The 16,552-nt window shown below is 40.2% G+C and overlaps 1 protein-coding gene across 3 annotated transcripts in view; it reads right to left on the minus strand.

Moving 5' to 3' along the window:
* LOC105482500 (ring finger protein 144B) overlaps positions 1 to 16,552 on the minus strand; it is a 198,764-nt gene that overhangs the window by 21,779 nt on the left and 160,433 nt on the right. The window lies entirely within an intron of this gene.

Raw genomic sequence — 16,552 nt, forward strand, 5'->3', positions numbered from 1 at the left:
CGCAAGATACGGAGGAAGATCTCATTTCCCTCGAAAGTGATCATGAGGAAATCAAGTCTCCTTCTGTAACAGATAAAGAAATGCCACACGAAAACAAACCAAAAAAATACCCAATATTACAGATGCTTCAAAAGGAGGAGGAAATTAATAAGCCTAATCAATCGGATATAAATTGGGATGATTTAGAGGAAGAGGCGGCTAAATATCACAACCCTGATTTGCCTACCTGTTTTTCATACCCACCCCCATATAATAAGACACATAATGAGGCTTCTGCGCCCATTGTTATGGCAGCAATAGATCCCAAAGAAGAATTAAAGCAAAAAATTGCTCAACTAGAAGAACAGATTAAACTTGAAGAGTTACATCAATCATTGATAATTAGGCTCCAAAAGCTAAAAACAGGAAATGAAAAAATACCTAACTCAGACGCTATGGAGGGTTCCTTGCGCCCACTTCAGCGGCCTGGACAACATGTTCCGAGAGGGGGGTTAGTTGCTAGCCGACATAGAGAAGACTCCTCCCCCAAAGACGTTTTTCCGGTCACGGAAACCATAGATGAACAGGGACAGGCTTGGAGGCATCATACTGGATTTGATTTTACTATTATAAAAGAGTTAAAGACTGCTGCTTCTCAGTATGGGGCTACTGCTCCATATACTCTTGCTATAGTGGAATCTGTAGCTGAGAATTGGCTCACTCCTACAGACTGGAATACCTTAGTCAGGGCAGTTCTTTCTGGGGGAGACCACTTAATTTGGAAGTCAGAGTTCTTTGAAAATTGTAGAGATACAGCTAAAAGAAATCAACAGGCAGGAAACGGTCGGGATTTTGATATGTTAACTGGTTCAGGTAATTATGCAGACACTCAGGCCCAAATGCAATATGACCCTGGACTGTTCTCACAAATCCAGGCTGCTGCTACAAAGGCCTGGAGAAAACTTCCCGTTAAAGGAGATCCAGGGGCCTCGCTCACAGCGGTTAAACAAGGACCCGATGAGCCATTTTCAGACTTTGTGCATAGACTTATGACCACGGCAGGTAGAATCTTTGGAAATGCAGAAACGGGTGTAGATTATGTTAAACAGTTAGCTTATGAAAATGCTAACCCCGCCTGCCAAGCGGCAATCAGACCTTATCGAAAGAAAACAGATTTAACAGGATACATTCGCCTTTGTTCAGATATTGGGCCATCATATCAACAAGGCCTAGCAATGGCCGCCGCTTTTAGCGGCCAAACAGTAAGAGATTTCCTCATTAACAAAGGTAAAGATAAAGGGGGATGTTTTAGATGCGGTAAAAGGGGACACTTTGCAAAAGATTGCTGTGAAAACCAAAATAAGAGTCCAGAAGCAAAAATCCCAGGCCTTTGCCCAAGGTGTAAAAGAGGAAGGCACTGGGCAAACGAATGTACATCTAAAACTGACAGTCAAGGAAATCCTTTACCCCCCAGGCAGGGAAACGGGATGAGGGGCCAGCCTCAGGCCCCGAAACAAGCATATGGGGCAGTCAGCTTTGTTCCAGCCAGCAACAGCAATCCATTTCAAAACTTAGTAGAGCAACCCCAGGAAGTGCAGGATTGGACCTCAGTTCCACCTCCCACACGATACTAACACCTGAAATGGGACCGCAAACCTTAAATACCGGAATACATGGACCCTTACCACCTAACACTTTTGGGCTACTTTTAGGAAGAAGTAGTGTCACCATGAGAGGCTTACAAGTCCTCCCTGGAGTTATCAATAATGATTATGAAGGAGAAATTAAAATTATGGCCAGAGCTATTGACAGTATTATTACTGTCCCTCAAGGAGTCAGAATAGCTCAGTTACTCCTGCTACCTTTGGTTAAAACAGATAATAATATCCAATACTCTAATAGAAATATAAAAGGTTTCGGATCATCAGATATATATTGGGTGCAGCCAATTACAAATCAAAAACCCTCTCTAACCTTATGGTTAGACGGGAAGGCATTCACTGGACTAATAGACACAGGGGCTGATGTAACTATCATTAAACAGGAAGATTGGCCCTCCCATTGGTCTACCACAGAAACTTTAACTCACTTGAGAGGAATTGGACAAAGCAGTAATCCTAAACAAAGTTCTAAATACCTAACATGGACAGATAAAGAAAACAATTCAGGCCTCATTAAGCCATTTGTTATCCCTTACCTACCTGTTAACCTTTGGGGGCGAGATCTACTCTCTCAAATGAAAATTATAATGTGTAGTCCAAATGATATAGTTACTGCACAAATGTTAACTCAAGGATACACCCCTGGTAAAGGTCTTGGAAAAGGAGAGAACGGTATCCCACAGCCTATACAGGTTTCAGGACAACTTGATAAAAAGGGGTTTGGAAATTTTTAGTTCAGGCCACTGACATACCTGCACCCCAAAGGTGCGCTGACCCCATTACTTGGAAGTCAGATGAGCCCGTTTGGGTTGATCAGTGGCCTTTACTCAATGATAAACTAAGTGCTGCCCAACAGTTAGTGCAGGAACAACTAGCAGCAGGACATATTGAGGAAAGTAATTCCCCTTGGAATACACCTATTTTTGTTATTAAAAAGAAGTCTGGTAAATGGAGACTCTTACAAGATTTAAGAGCAGTAAATATCACTATGATCCTTATGGGTGCCTTACAACCAGGATTGCCTTCACCGGTTGCGATTCCTCAAAAATATTTTAAAATCATTATTGACCTTAAAGATTGCTTTTTTACAATTCCCCTTCACCCTGCTGATCAGAAAAGATTTGCCTTTAGTCTTCCATCTACAAATTTTAAACAACCAATGAAGCACTATCAATGGAAAGTCTTACCTCAGGGTATGGTCAATAGTCCTACCTTGTGTCAAAAATATGTAGCTGCCGCTATAGAGCCAGTCAGAAAAACATGGGCACAAATGTATATTATACATTATATGGATGATATTTTAATAGCAGGAGAAATTGGCGAACAAGTCTTACAGTGCTTCGCCCAACTCAAACAAGAGTTAACAGCAGCCGGACTACAAATAGCCCCAGAAAAAGTACAATTACAAGATCCATACACTTACCTTGGTTTCCAGATTAATGGACCCAAAATCATTAATCAAAAGGCCGTTATACGTCGTGATCATTTAAAAACTTTAAATGATTTCCAAAAATTACTGGGAGACATAAATTGGCTTCGACCGTACTTAAAGCTCACCACAGGAGAGTTAAAACCTCTTTTCAATATATTAAAAGGAGACTCTAATCCAAAATCCCCCAGGTCCATTACTAAAGAAGCATTAATAACACTCCAACAGGTAGAACATGCCATTGCAACACAATTTGTTACTGGTATTGATTATTCTCAGCCATTAATATTCCTTATTTTTAACACAACAATAACCCCTACTGGCCTATTTTGGCAGAACAATCCCATTATGTGGGTACACCTGCCCTCCTCCCCTAAAAAGGTTTTGTTGCCTTATTATGATGCCATAGCTGATCTAATTATCTTGGGAAGAGAAAACAGCAGAAAATACTTTGGAATAGAACCCTCTACCATTATACAGCCCTACACTCAATCACGCATCCATTGGCTGTTACAAAATACGGAAGCCTGGCCAATTGCTTGCGCTTCTTATACTGGCGCGATTGACAACCATTACCCACCTAACAAACTTATTCAATTTTGTAAACTTCATGCGTTTGTATTTCCCCATATTACCAGTAAAGAACCTCTCAATGACGCATTACTAATTTTCACTGATGGATCTTCCACAGGACTTGCCGCTTACACTTACAATAATGTAGTCGTTAAATTCCAGACCACTTATACATCAGCTCAGCTGGTCGAATTGCAAGCTATAATTGCAGCACTATCAGCTTTTCCTTGTCAGCCACTTAACATTTATACAGACAGCGCCTACCTGGCTCATTCAATACCCCTCTTAGAGACCGTGTCTCAAATTAAACATATTTCAGACACAGCTAACCTATTTTTACAATGTCAACAACTTATCCGAAAAAGGACTACTCCCTTTTTTCTTGGGCATATTAGAGCACATTCAGGATTACCGGGACCTCTAACACAAGGTAACGCAACAGCTGACACGGCAACAAAAACCATAGCCACAGTCACTATAGACAATTTGCAACAAGCGCAAAAAGCACATGCCTTACATCATTTAAACGTCCAAACCTTAAGACTTATGTTTAAACTTACCAGAGAACAAGCTCGACAAATAGTTAAACAATGCGCCAACTGCATAACATATTTACCTGTTCCCCATCTAGGAGTTAACCCCCAAGGACTCATCCCCAACGAAATTTGGCAAATGGACGTTACTCACCACTTAGAATTCGGTCAACTAAAATATATCCATGTATGCATAGACACCTATAGTGGATTCATCAGTGCAACTCTCCAAACAGGAGAGGCCACCAAACATGTCATAGCTCATCTATTACACTGCTTTTCTATTTTAGGAATACCCAAACAAATCAAAACAGATAATGGCCCCGGTTATACAGCTAAAGCCTTCTTACAATTTTGTAATACCCTACAAATTAAACATACCACAGGCATTCCCTATAATCCCCAAGGACAAGGTATAGTAGAAAGAGCTCATCTGTCATTAAAAACTATTATCACAAAATTAAAAGGGGGGAGCTGGTACCCCGTGAAGGGTACCCCCAGAAACATACTCAATCATGCCCTGTTTATCCTTAATTTTTTAAATTTGGACAGTCATGGAAAATCGGCTGCCGACCGTTTCTGGCATCCTGAATCTCAAAAACAGTTTGCAATGGTAAAATGGAAAGATCCACTTGATGGTTCATGGCATGGCCCCGATCCGGTTTTAATTTGGGGAAGAGGCTCAGTGTGCATCTTCTCACAAAAAAATGATGCAGCCAGATGGCTGCCTGAAAGATTGGTAAGACAAATAAATCATAACCATTGTCAGTCCAGGGAAGATAAATCTCCCTAAGAAGTTCTTTCCTTCTTGTTTTTCAGAAAATGAAGCCTAACATGAAATTCCTTTGGAGAATAATCGCTCTATATAACATAGTGACAGTCTATGCAGGTTTTGGTGACCCTCATAAGGCAAGAGAATTATTACGAAAACAATACGGCCAGCCTTGTGACTGCAGAGGGGGACAAATATCTGAACCTCTGTCAGATAGAATCACCCAGGTGACCTGCACGGGCAAGACAGCTTACCTAATGCCAAACCAGTTATGGAAATGTAAGTCTACCCCAAGAGATACCTCACCTAGCGGGCCGCTCCTAGAATGCCCTTGTAGCTCTTTCCAATCTTCTGTACATAGTTCCTGTTATACCTCCTATCAACAATGCAAATCAGGCAATAGAACATATTATACGGCCACGTTACTAAAAACACAAACTGGAGGCATCAATGACGTACAAGTATTAGGATCCACTAATAAACTTGTACAGTCCTCTTGTAACGGCCAAAAAGGAAAGCCTGTTTGTTGGAGCACTACCGCCCCCATTCACATTTCTGATGGAGGAGGCCCATTAGATACTGCAAGAATTAAAACCGTCCAGAAAAAATTAGAAGAAATTCATAAAGCTTCATATCCTGAACTTCAATATCACCCTTTAGCCTTGCCTGAGCTTAGAGATAATTTTAGGCTCGATGCCCAAACTTTTGATATCCTCAATGCTACTTACAATTTACTTCAAATGTCCAATACAAGCCTGGCCCACTTTGTCTTAAAATGGGCCCCCCTATTCCTCTAGCCATACCTAACCTTTCATTGCCCTATGTCAATTACTCAAATGAATCCTTAGTAAATAATTCCTGTCCTATTACCCCCCCCACTCTTAGTTCAACCGATGATGTTTTCTAATTCCCCTTGCCTCTTTTCACCATCATATAATAACACTAAAGAAATTGATTTAGGCTATGTTGTGTTTGGCAACTGTACTTCCATAATCAATGCCACCAACCCTTTGTGTGCTATAAATGGCTCGGTTTTCGTTTGTGGAAACAACATGGCATATACGTATCTACCTACAAATTGGACAGGGCTTTGTGTTCTGGCCACTCTTCTCCCCGACATTGATATCATCCCTGGAGATGAACCTATCCCCATCCCTGCTATTGAACATTTTATTTATAGACCGAAACGAGCCATACAATTTATTCCCTTGTTGGCTGGACTAGGAATCACCACTGCTTTTACTACAGGAGCCACAGGCCTAGGAGTCTCACTAACCCAATATACTAAATTATCCAATCAACTAATCTCAGATGTACAGACCTTATCCAGTACTATACAAGATTTACAAGATCAAGTAGACTCATTAGCTGAAGTAGTTCTCCAAAATAGAAGAGGTCTAGATTTGTTAACGGCAGAACACGGAGGGATATGTTTGGCTTTACAGGAAAAGTGCTGTTTTTACGCCAACAAATCCGGAATCGTCAGAGATAAGATAAAAACTTTGCAAGAAGAACTAGAAAAGTGCAGAAAAGGCCTGGCCGCCAATCCACTATGGACTGGACTTGATGGACTTCTCCCCTATCTCCTGGCATTTCTTGGTCCTTTACTCACTCTTCTACTTTTCCTCACTCTTGGGCCTATAATCCTTAATAAGCTTATGGCATTTGTCAGACAACAAATCGAGGCCTTCCAGGCCAAACCTATACAGGTCCATTATCATCACCTTGAGATGACTGAAAATGGTGAGTCTTATTTACCTTAATAAGACCACCTCCCCTGTGTGCTGAACTGGACAGTCAATGACGGGTAAGAGGACACTATCCCCATCGGAGCCTAAGACAGGAGGGCTGCCCTTGCTGCTGCCTTATCCCATGACGGGCCTAGAAGGTGGGGGTGAGTTGACCCAACCTAAGACAGGCGCAGTTCCCGAGGGGTTTTCTTATCATAAAAATATAAAAAGGGGGACCTGTCTGGAGCTGCACGCCCCGGCCATAGCGAATAATAATTAAGGATTAAACGCCTGAGCTGTGTTCATTTCCACCCCACACCTTCTCCCTATCTTTGCCTTTTTTCCCCTGTACTAATACTTCATTAAAGATGGCGCTCTTCCTGCTTCTTCTTCACTCACTTTTCCCGCGCCCGGGAAAATTGTTACTTAATAGCGCAAGGGCAACATGAGGTCGGACTGGAGAAACCGAAACTAACCTGACCACGCCCTCGGCAATGAGATCATTTCCGCCTTAGCCCAACCCCTTCCCTTCCAAGTGTATATAAGGCAGTGCATTACCGCCATTAAACAAGACTTGATCAGAGCACTGTCTTGTCTCCATTTCTCGTGTCTCTTGTTCCCCAAATTCCCACCCCCTCCTCCAGGGCCTGCTCTGACTATCCCGCGGGCCGGGATAAGATACCAGTTTAATGGGTTGTGACCAGCATAAAAATGAAATAGATTAGAAAAGAAAATAGAGTGTATCTCACACTAGTTTCATGAAACTTTTGCTGGTTCCATCTTGGGGTGTGTGTGTGTTTGTGTGTGTGTGTGAGCGCACGTGTGTGCTGGCTTTCAAAGTAAAATGCATTTATTATTCTGGGTCACAGTTCTATACTTTGAAAAACAGTAACTTACACAAAGTTGGTGCTCTATTAATATCTGCTGGATGATTTATGAACGGATGCAACCTGGGAGGTATTCTGTAAACTTCACGTTCGATATTGCTAGGTTCACTATACTTTCATATTACGTAAAACTCTTCCTTTTGCTTCAAATCTGCATTACCCCTTTCCTCTTCTCACTCTCAGCTGCTGACCCTCCTTATTTCACGTAGGAAACAAGCAATTAGAAGAGAACCCATGCACAACAAATCTACCAGCCCATCTGCATTCATGTCTGTAACCTCTCCACCTTCTTTTCTGATAGAGAAGATGACCTAAACCTACCCCCTAGTAAATCCAATCCCTCCACCTGGCACTGAAATCCATTTTCCTCACAATCTCAAGGATTTGGCTTCTGCAGTTACCTCCCCCATCCCTCTCCTGTATCATCCCTTTCTGCTGGATCATGAGTTCAAGAGAAAAACAAAATAAAACAAAACTCCTTGAATATTCACTGCACCCATTTTTCTTCTCATAGTACCCTGAACCCTCTCCAAGCTGGTACTTCTCTGTCATTCCACTAAAACCCACTTGTCAAGATCACCAAAGACCTCTGTTACCAACTCTCAGACCGTATCTCTCCTCATCTGTCAATAGCATCTGACCCAGTGGACACTCTCCTCCTTAAACACTGTCTTCACCCAGCTTCTAGATTCATATTTCTGGCCATCCTTTGTCAGTCTCCTTTGCCAGACCACCTTTTCTTCCCCACCTCTAAAACCTATAGTGTCCCAGGGCTCAGTCCTGAGACTGCTTCTTTATCTATGTTCAGTTCTTAGATGAGCTCATCCCATGTCACAGCTTTAAACCTGACCTTTATGTTGATGATTCCAAAGTTTATACTACTGATCCTGACTCATATAATCCAGATGTATCTCTACCAGGAAATCCTGACAGTTCCACCTTCAAAATAGACTCCAAATCTGGGGATTTTCAATGCTTCTGCTTTCAATATATAATCTACTGTACTGTCTTGGATTCGATCACTACCACAGCCTCCTAATAAATCTCTCTGCTGCCATGTCATTCCATTACCATCCATTCTTGTGCAGCAGCCAGAGTAATCTTCTAAAATGGAAATCATATCATGACATTCCCCTGATCCAAACCCTCCAGTAGCTTCCCATCACACTGGGACTTCGTCTTAATAATCTGTGGGATCAGGCCCTTGACTACCACTTCCAAATTACCTCCTATGGCTCTCCCCTCTGCTCTCCTAGCTCCATCACAAGGGCCTCCTTGCTGTTTCCCAAACAGAAATCAGGCTCGTTCTTGCCTCAGGGGCTTTGTACGTACCTTTACCTCTCCCGAAATGATGCTCTTCCCAGAAGTATTCGCATGACTTGCTCACATCAAATCAAGTCCTTTTTCAGATATAACCTCGTCAAAGAGGTCTTCCATGAAAATCCTATCCAAAATAGCCTCCCCCATCTATCTCTTTCCCCTTACCCTTATTTATATAAAAGGATATATCCCCATCATCTAATATTACTTATTTATTATCTAACCTCCCACATACACACATGCACATATGCAGGATCCTTTAGGGCAGGGATTTTGTCCTGATGATCACTGTATTCCCCATCAGCTAGGAAAGGATTTCTCAACAGCAGCACTATTGATATTTGGATTGGATAATTTACTGTCATGGAGATGTCCTGACATATCTGTTGAGCCAACACACACACACACACCACACACACACACACACACACACACACACACACCCTAAAATAGAACCAATACAACTTTTATGAATGATGCATTACATGTTTAGCAGCATCCCTGGCCTCTACCCACTAGATGCCAGTAGCTTCCCACCCAAGTCATAACAATCAAAAATGTCTTTGGACATCACCAAATGTCCCTGGGAGATACATTCACCCTTCTCTGACAATTACTGACCTAGCAAGATGCCTAGAATGATGCATTTGTGTAAACAAATAGAGTGGCATAACAGAAAGATAAGACATAGCATCAGTAAATCAATTTCCCATAATAAAAAAGATAATGATAGCATATGTAGCCAAGTTCTAGATTGTTCAGCCCTACATTCAGATATTTCCAGAGAACAGCAGTAACAACCCAGAGAGATATTTGCAATAGGGCACTTTTGAAGAAGTGCTTCCCCCCAAAAAACAGGGATCCAGACATAGAAGTCTGGCCAGATTCCACTGAAAAGACGTCCGAGCACAGCATGGCACCTACACTTCAGAATGCCCTTCAGTTCAGCTCCTAGAAGAGCAGATACAAGGAAAAGCCAATGTAAGGTATACAAGTGGTCTAGAGGCCAGGTTTAGTAGAAATAGAAAAAATGCAGAAGAGTCATCAGACACCAACAGCCCTGGCATCTAATGGGACTACACAGAACCCAAGCTAAAAGCAACAAACTGGTAGACACCAGTGGCAAGTCAGATTGCTATCACATGAGGAGCTGTTCTTCTTCTCCTTCTCTCCTCACACCAATGATCTGTAAGGAATTTGAGACAAAGTGGAGCCCCATAGGAGTCACAGGATATTTTTTTCAGCACTTTTTATTACTTTTATTGTAAATTCAATTCTACTTCCTGGCTTTTGGCCTAGGAAACACAGTTATAATATAGATATACAAAATGTACAATTATCCAGAAGTTGAAGGTCCGGTTGCTCCCCCTTCAAATTTCTATTCCAATGTTGGAAGAAAGTGAACTGATGCCTCGTCAACTAATTACTTCTGCATCAGCAGTGATGAAAACATCATATAGCTTTGAGATGGGAAAAAGTTCAGAAATCTAGTAAAAGAGAAACCAGGGACCTGTAAGTCAGCCCCTAAATAATAGTGCCCTCAAAATTTTATATTACTATACATGATTTAGAAGTGATTAACTCTGACATATTTACATCAGAGATAGAGACAAATTGAAAGATGTAAACTGCAATTTACTTACAAAAAGTCGAATTGATTACTGAAGCAAAGCCCGACAGCTATTTGATCTTGAGACTCTGCATGTTCATGTAAATTATGCAACGCAAAGAAAATGCTATTTAAAACTATTTTCTACTTCTGTATTCTAACTATTACTGGGAAACAGAAACATTCTGGGAAATTAAAACTGCCATGAGACCTAAAGACCATATCTGACCTTAATGATTGCTTTCAGTTTTCAAAATCTTAATCTAAAACCCTTGGTTTTCCCACCTGGCACCATCCCCATTACATATGCTGAGTTTGCTTTTGATTCTGTTGTACATTCTCTCTCCTAGCAGGAGTGGTTTTTCTGTCATTCTCCACTGTTGTGCCAAAAAAGACATCACACGAACTTTTATTATTGTGGGAAACACCATGCACTTAATTTAATTATCAGTTGTAATAAACAAAACTGTTTTAGTAGACTGAGATATGGGAGGTGTTAAAAAAAAAAATCAAACTGAGCAAAGCACTTAAGCATCACAGTCTAAAAATAGGGGGAAAAATCACTAAAAGAAACTACATAACTACATAGGGAGCTCTGATGGAATAAAACCTTTTATGATCAGATACAAAAGCTGGGGTGGAAGCATGTCACCAAGAAGAAATAAAAGAGTAAGGTGAAACTACAGTTATGTCATAAATGTGAAGACACGAAATGAAAGGAGGCTTGAGGAGAATGCTGAGAACAAAAGGGCTTTCAAAGAAAGATGGAATCACAGCTTGAAGAAGCACTGGAACGGCACCTGGCATAGGATAGACACGCAATACATCAGTAAGCACATAATGAATACAGGAGTGAAGCCAGTAATATTAACAGACAACAACAGAAAGACAACTTCCTATTTCACTTTTTTTAATGAAGGAGAACAATATGACACAACCCCTCTGTAAGAGTTCTTAAACTGCTATATGATAATATAAATAAATATTCAAGAACAGATACATCACCCTAGTGAGAAATAGTTACAGAAAGTCAAACAGGGTCACAAAAAAAGGAAAAGTGCTTAAGAACTCGAGATGGATCATCTTAACCCAATTTTCAAAAAAAAAAAACTATTTTGGAAAAGTAGACTCTGGAAACAAGAGGCAAGAAAAATTCTAGCATTGGCCGGGCGCGGTGGCTCAAGCCTGTAATCCTAGCACTTTGGGAGGCCGAGACGGGAGGATCACGAGGTCAGGAGATCGAGACCATCCTGGCTAACACGGTGAAACCCCGTATCTACTAAAAATACAAGAAAATTAGCCGGGCGAGGTGGCAGGCGCCTGTAGTCCCAGCTACTCGGGAGGCTGAGGCAGGAGAATGGCGTGAACCCGGGGGGGCGGAGCTTGCAGTGAGCCGAGATCGCGCCACTGCACTCCAGCCTGGGGCACAGAGCAAGACTCCGTCTCAAAAAAAAAAAAAGAAAAAAAAGAAAAATTCTAGCATTAATCATCAGGCATGTACTTGGAGAACCACTGGAAAGTAAAGCAGTGGTCATTAATCCATGCCAAACTTAGCATTCCCTTTTCCTTGTTAATACTGGAAAACTGATGCAGAAAGAGAAAGCCAGAAACATAGTGGTAGCCAGAGGAAAAGTCGCAGATGGGTGGAAAGTGGGTAGAATAACCAACCAATATCAGATAGTGTTTCTTCGAGTTGCATAAGCAGCAGGATGATTTTTGTGCAATCCTATTCAAAATATTTTGTCAGACTTAGCTGAAGACAAAGACATAAAGGACAAGCTAATCAAATACCTAACACAAAGCAGAGGACAATTCACACACTGAACAACAAGCTAAAGACTAAAAGAACTTGGCAGACACTAATTGGAAAAAACTAAGGATGATTTTTCATAACTAAGAAATAGTGCTGCATCTACTCTGATTCTACGTTTTTCCAGAGCAGCAGCTATCTCTACAGTTCGGTCTCACAGTCCAGCAATGAGATTTTCTTTCAGTCAATTCGTCATTTAACTCATTAACAGTATTAGTGGGTATTTAATGCACCCCCATATCCCCTTATAAACGGTTTCACATTAAATATACATTCACAACATAGATCTCAAAGTCACCTAGCTGATGAAGGTCTTGAGTTTGAGGTAGATAAGAAGTCTATTTTATATACTTTAGATAAAGTTTAGATAGGATTAGATAAAGTGTATCCCAACCATGTAAATTCCATTATGTAGCACTTTATTAACTTAAATTTACTCTTACTTGAAATGTCCATTTTCCAATAATAATTATAATGGATGGTAATGAAGAATTACATGATTACAAATTGCCTTCCAAAATCACCTAAGAGGCCGGGCGCAGTAGCTCATGCCTGTAATCCCAGCACTTTGGGAGGCCGAGGTGGGTGGATCACCTGAGGTTAGGAGTTCGAGACCAGCCTAACCCACATGGCAAAACCCCATCTCTACTAAAATATGAAATTAGCCAAGTGTGGTGGTGGGCACCTGTAATCCCATCTACTCTGGAGGCTGAGGCAGGAGAATTGCTTGAACCCAGGAGGCAGAGGTTGCAGCGAGCCAAGTTCATGCCACTGCAATCCAGCCTGTGTGACAGAATGAGGCTCCATCTCAAAAAAAATAAATAAAACAAAAACAAAATCACCTAAGAGGAAATTGTCTCCGGGCCTCAATTACGTTTTTCATAAAATGAGGGGTTTAAATCAAAAGGTCACTAAATTTAACACATTGCAATACTTTATGACAGTAAGATGTCTAATTAAATTTATATTTAAATTATAGGGTTTTACAATTTGGCAGTTCCTCAAAAAATAAATGTAAAATTACCATATGATCCCATAATCCCACTTCTATTACTTTACCCAAAAGGACTGAAAGCAGAAACTCAGATAGTTACGCCCCAGTGTTCACAGCAGCATTGTTTACAGCAGCCAAAGGTGGAAACAACTGAAATGTCCATCAACAGATGAATAAACAAAATGACGTTAAAAACATAAAATGGATGACTCAGCCTTAAAAAATGAAATTCTCATATATGCTACAACAGGAATGGAACTTTGAAAAACATTTATTAAGTAAATAAGACAAATACAAAAGGACAACTATTGTATGGTTCCACTTACATGAAATATCTAGGATAGGCAAATAAGAGAAAGTGGATTAGAGGTTATTAGGGGTTGCAGAGAAGAGGAATAAGGACTTATTGGTTAACGGCTACAGAATTTGGGACCATGAAAGAGCTTTTAGAAGCAGTGGTGATGGCTGCCTAACTGTATGAATGTGATTAATGTCACTGAATTGTACATCTAAAAATGGTTTAAATGTCAACTTTTATGTTAGGTATATGTTTAATAACAAAAAGAAAAGTAGAGAATTTTAACATTTGTATACATGAGGAAGGTTAGCCACAGTCTACGTGGTCCTAGGCAAGTCTCAATCTGCCCTGTTTTCAGTTTCTTCATCTATAAAGTAAGAACAGCAACATGAATTGTCAATGCATGGGATCCATAGTGGGGCATCTGCCTAGAACTCGTGAGAAAAAAAAAAAAAAAAATTCCATGTATGAATAAAACTATTTGATCAATTTGTAACAGAGCAAAGTAGAAATATGCCATCACCACCTAAGAAAGACAGACTGGCTCAGAGGCCTGCCCAACTTAATTGTAGCCAGACTGAACATATTATCATGTCTAATGAAGGAATAAGCCAGTCACAGGTAGGTTTGACTACTGCTTGAAAACTCAAAAAGCCAACCACTATCTGGGGAAAGAGTGAAAATCTTGGCCAATGATTTTCCACATCTACCTTGCCCCACATAAAGATGGATGGTGCCAATTAACTTCAAGTGTTCTAATCCCACTGACAACAAGACAATCAATAATATCTATTTCAGTATGATGTTTCCTGAAGAACAGTATGGTTATCTCATGGGGAAAAAAGTGTACAGGAGAAGAACATTGAGAATAATCTAATTTAAAGGTGCTACTTTTAACTTATTTTTATTGCCAACGACTGTTAAAATTTTGAACACTGAGACACAGGAAGCACTCACCGGAAGTGCTTTACAAGTATTAATTCCCATAATCCTCATCACAACCCTATGGTTTAGAGATGCTCGTTATCCCCATTTCACAGGAAGTTGAGATGCAGAAATATTAAGGACCTTGTCATGGTCACACAGCTTACCAGTGGTGGAGCCTGCAATTGCACTCAGGCTCTTAGCTACCATTCTAAAATAAACCAAAACTTTATATTCATCAGTGAGAAGCAACCCACAGAAAGCTGTAATTCCTGGTAATATTAGAATATTCTAATTACAAAAAGCCATTTGAGGTAACAGATGTGTTACCTAAAATGTAAAACAATTAGGAATAAGGCCTGTTGCTGACATATGGGGCAGTGAAGTTAGCCGGAGAAGTAACAGGCAGTCATAGGAGAGGAGAAGTGCTGATGGAGGCATGAGAATACTATAAATAGACTGAGTCCCAGTGACTGAGTAGGACTGACATGGTTGATAGGTCACATCTCACCATTTAAGCAGCAGCCTGAAAATCCAACCTAACTCTTTAGGCTTTCTCCAGGTAAAAGCCCTCAAATCATGGTACTTGCTACAGCCAGTCATCCACAGGGTGAATACTGGGAATGTCCATGTTCTAATTATAATTGATTTTTATATGGAGGATATTGGGATAAAGTGGGAAAATGGCAGGGCAGATGGTTGATGCTCTTATCTTTAGCTATCACATCTGGCGTTATAATACACAATCTAATCAGCCCATGTGGATGGATTAGAGAGGGTCAATATTAACTACCCCCCCATCATTAACTTATCACAGGACAGAAGCATCAGATTACATCATCATCCATTAAACCTAAAATCCGTCTGACTCCCTGGTTCTGATTCCATGTTCAACATTATAAACTATTATTCCTACTTCCCATCTGGATATACAGCAAAAACATACCCACCATTTGGAATTCAAACAACCTAGTCCAAGATTTTTTTTTTTCCTGTAAATTTAGCTTAATATATCAGCCTTATGAATTAAGTAATCCACCCATGAGATGAATCTGGTTTTGGCTGCTGGATTAAAAAAAAAACACACATGCAAAAACAAAGTCAGTGTTCTTCTCCTATAAGACCAAGCCAGATCTAGATCTAAGGTTGCGATTAACAACCTATGAATCCCCAACAAGCATTCCTACTCTACCCCTCTTCATGCTCTTATGTTTTTTTTCTTTTTTCCTGTAAGAATTATTTTTCAGGGTAGTTGTAAAAAGTAAATGAGATAAAAATAATTGTACTGACCAAACTTATTGGCACATGACAAATATTCATTCCCCCCCCCCCGCCACCCTCACCTCTAGACTTTACTAATCCATATTTAAAAGTTAGCAATCAGAAAACTTTATGTTCTTGCTAGGCTTCAGTTTAATATACTCAATGAGACTATACCAGTCCAATGAGTTCTGGGAGAAACAATTTTTTTCCTACTTCTGAGATACTAAGAAATAGTCCATTTACCTCAAAAATAGATTAGGGTATGACAAGAGGGAAATGGCTCCTAAAAAATACCTGTCAAAAGCCAAATGAAGTAAAAACATAATTCTTATAGCTAAATAGAAAAGTTATATAAGTTCCCCCAAGTCCAAAGTCAGAAAGAAAATCAGTCCAATACATTGTAAATTGCACAAGAATGATACATATCCACAGTCTGTTATTACATGATTACAAAAGTAGTATCAAAAAAGCAGGTGGTGAGTATTTTGAGGAGCAGTAAAGATGTTTTGGCTGGTAATGTTTCCAAGTGATCTTCAAGAATCGAAAATTAGTGGTAAAACCCATTTTGAGAGTCACTTTCTTTTGTATTATTGTGATTACAAAGCCATCTAAATTTCGCAAAACCTTTCTTACATAAGCCAAATTAAAAATACAAAACAAACAACATAAGGAAAGTTCTGTTTCCTGCTATTCTGCATTTTTTTCTGGTGGTAGCTGAGAGGCTTGAAATTTTATGTTGCAACTACAGTATCCTCCTTTCGGAGTACACG

This window comes from Macaca nemestrina, chromosome 5, assembly GCF_043159975.1.
Source record: "Macaca nemestrina isolate mMacNem1 chromosome 5, mMacNem.hap1, whole genome shotgun sequence".
In the NCBI taxonomy this organism is placed as follows: Eukaryota; Metazoa; Chordata; class Mammalia; order Primates; family Cercopithecidae; genus Macaca; species Macaca nemestrina.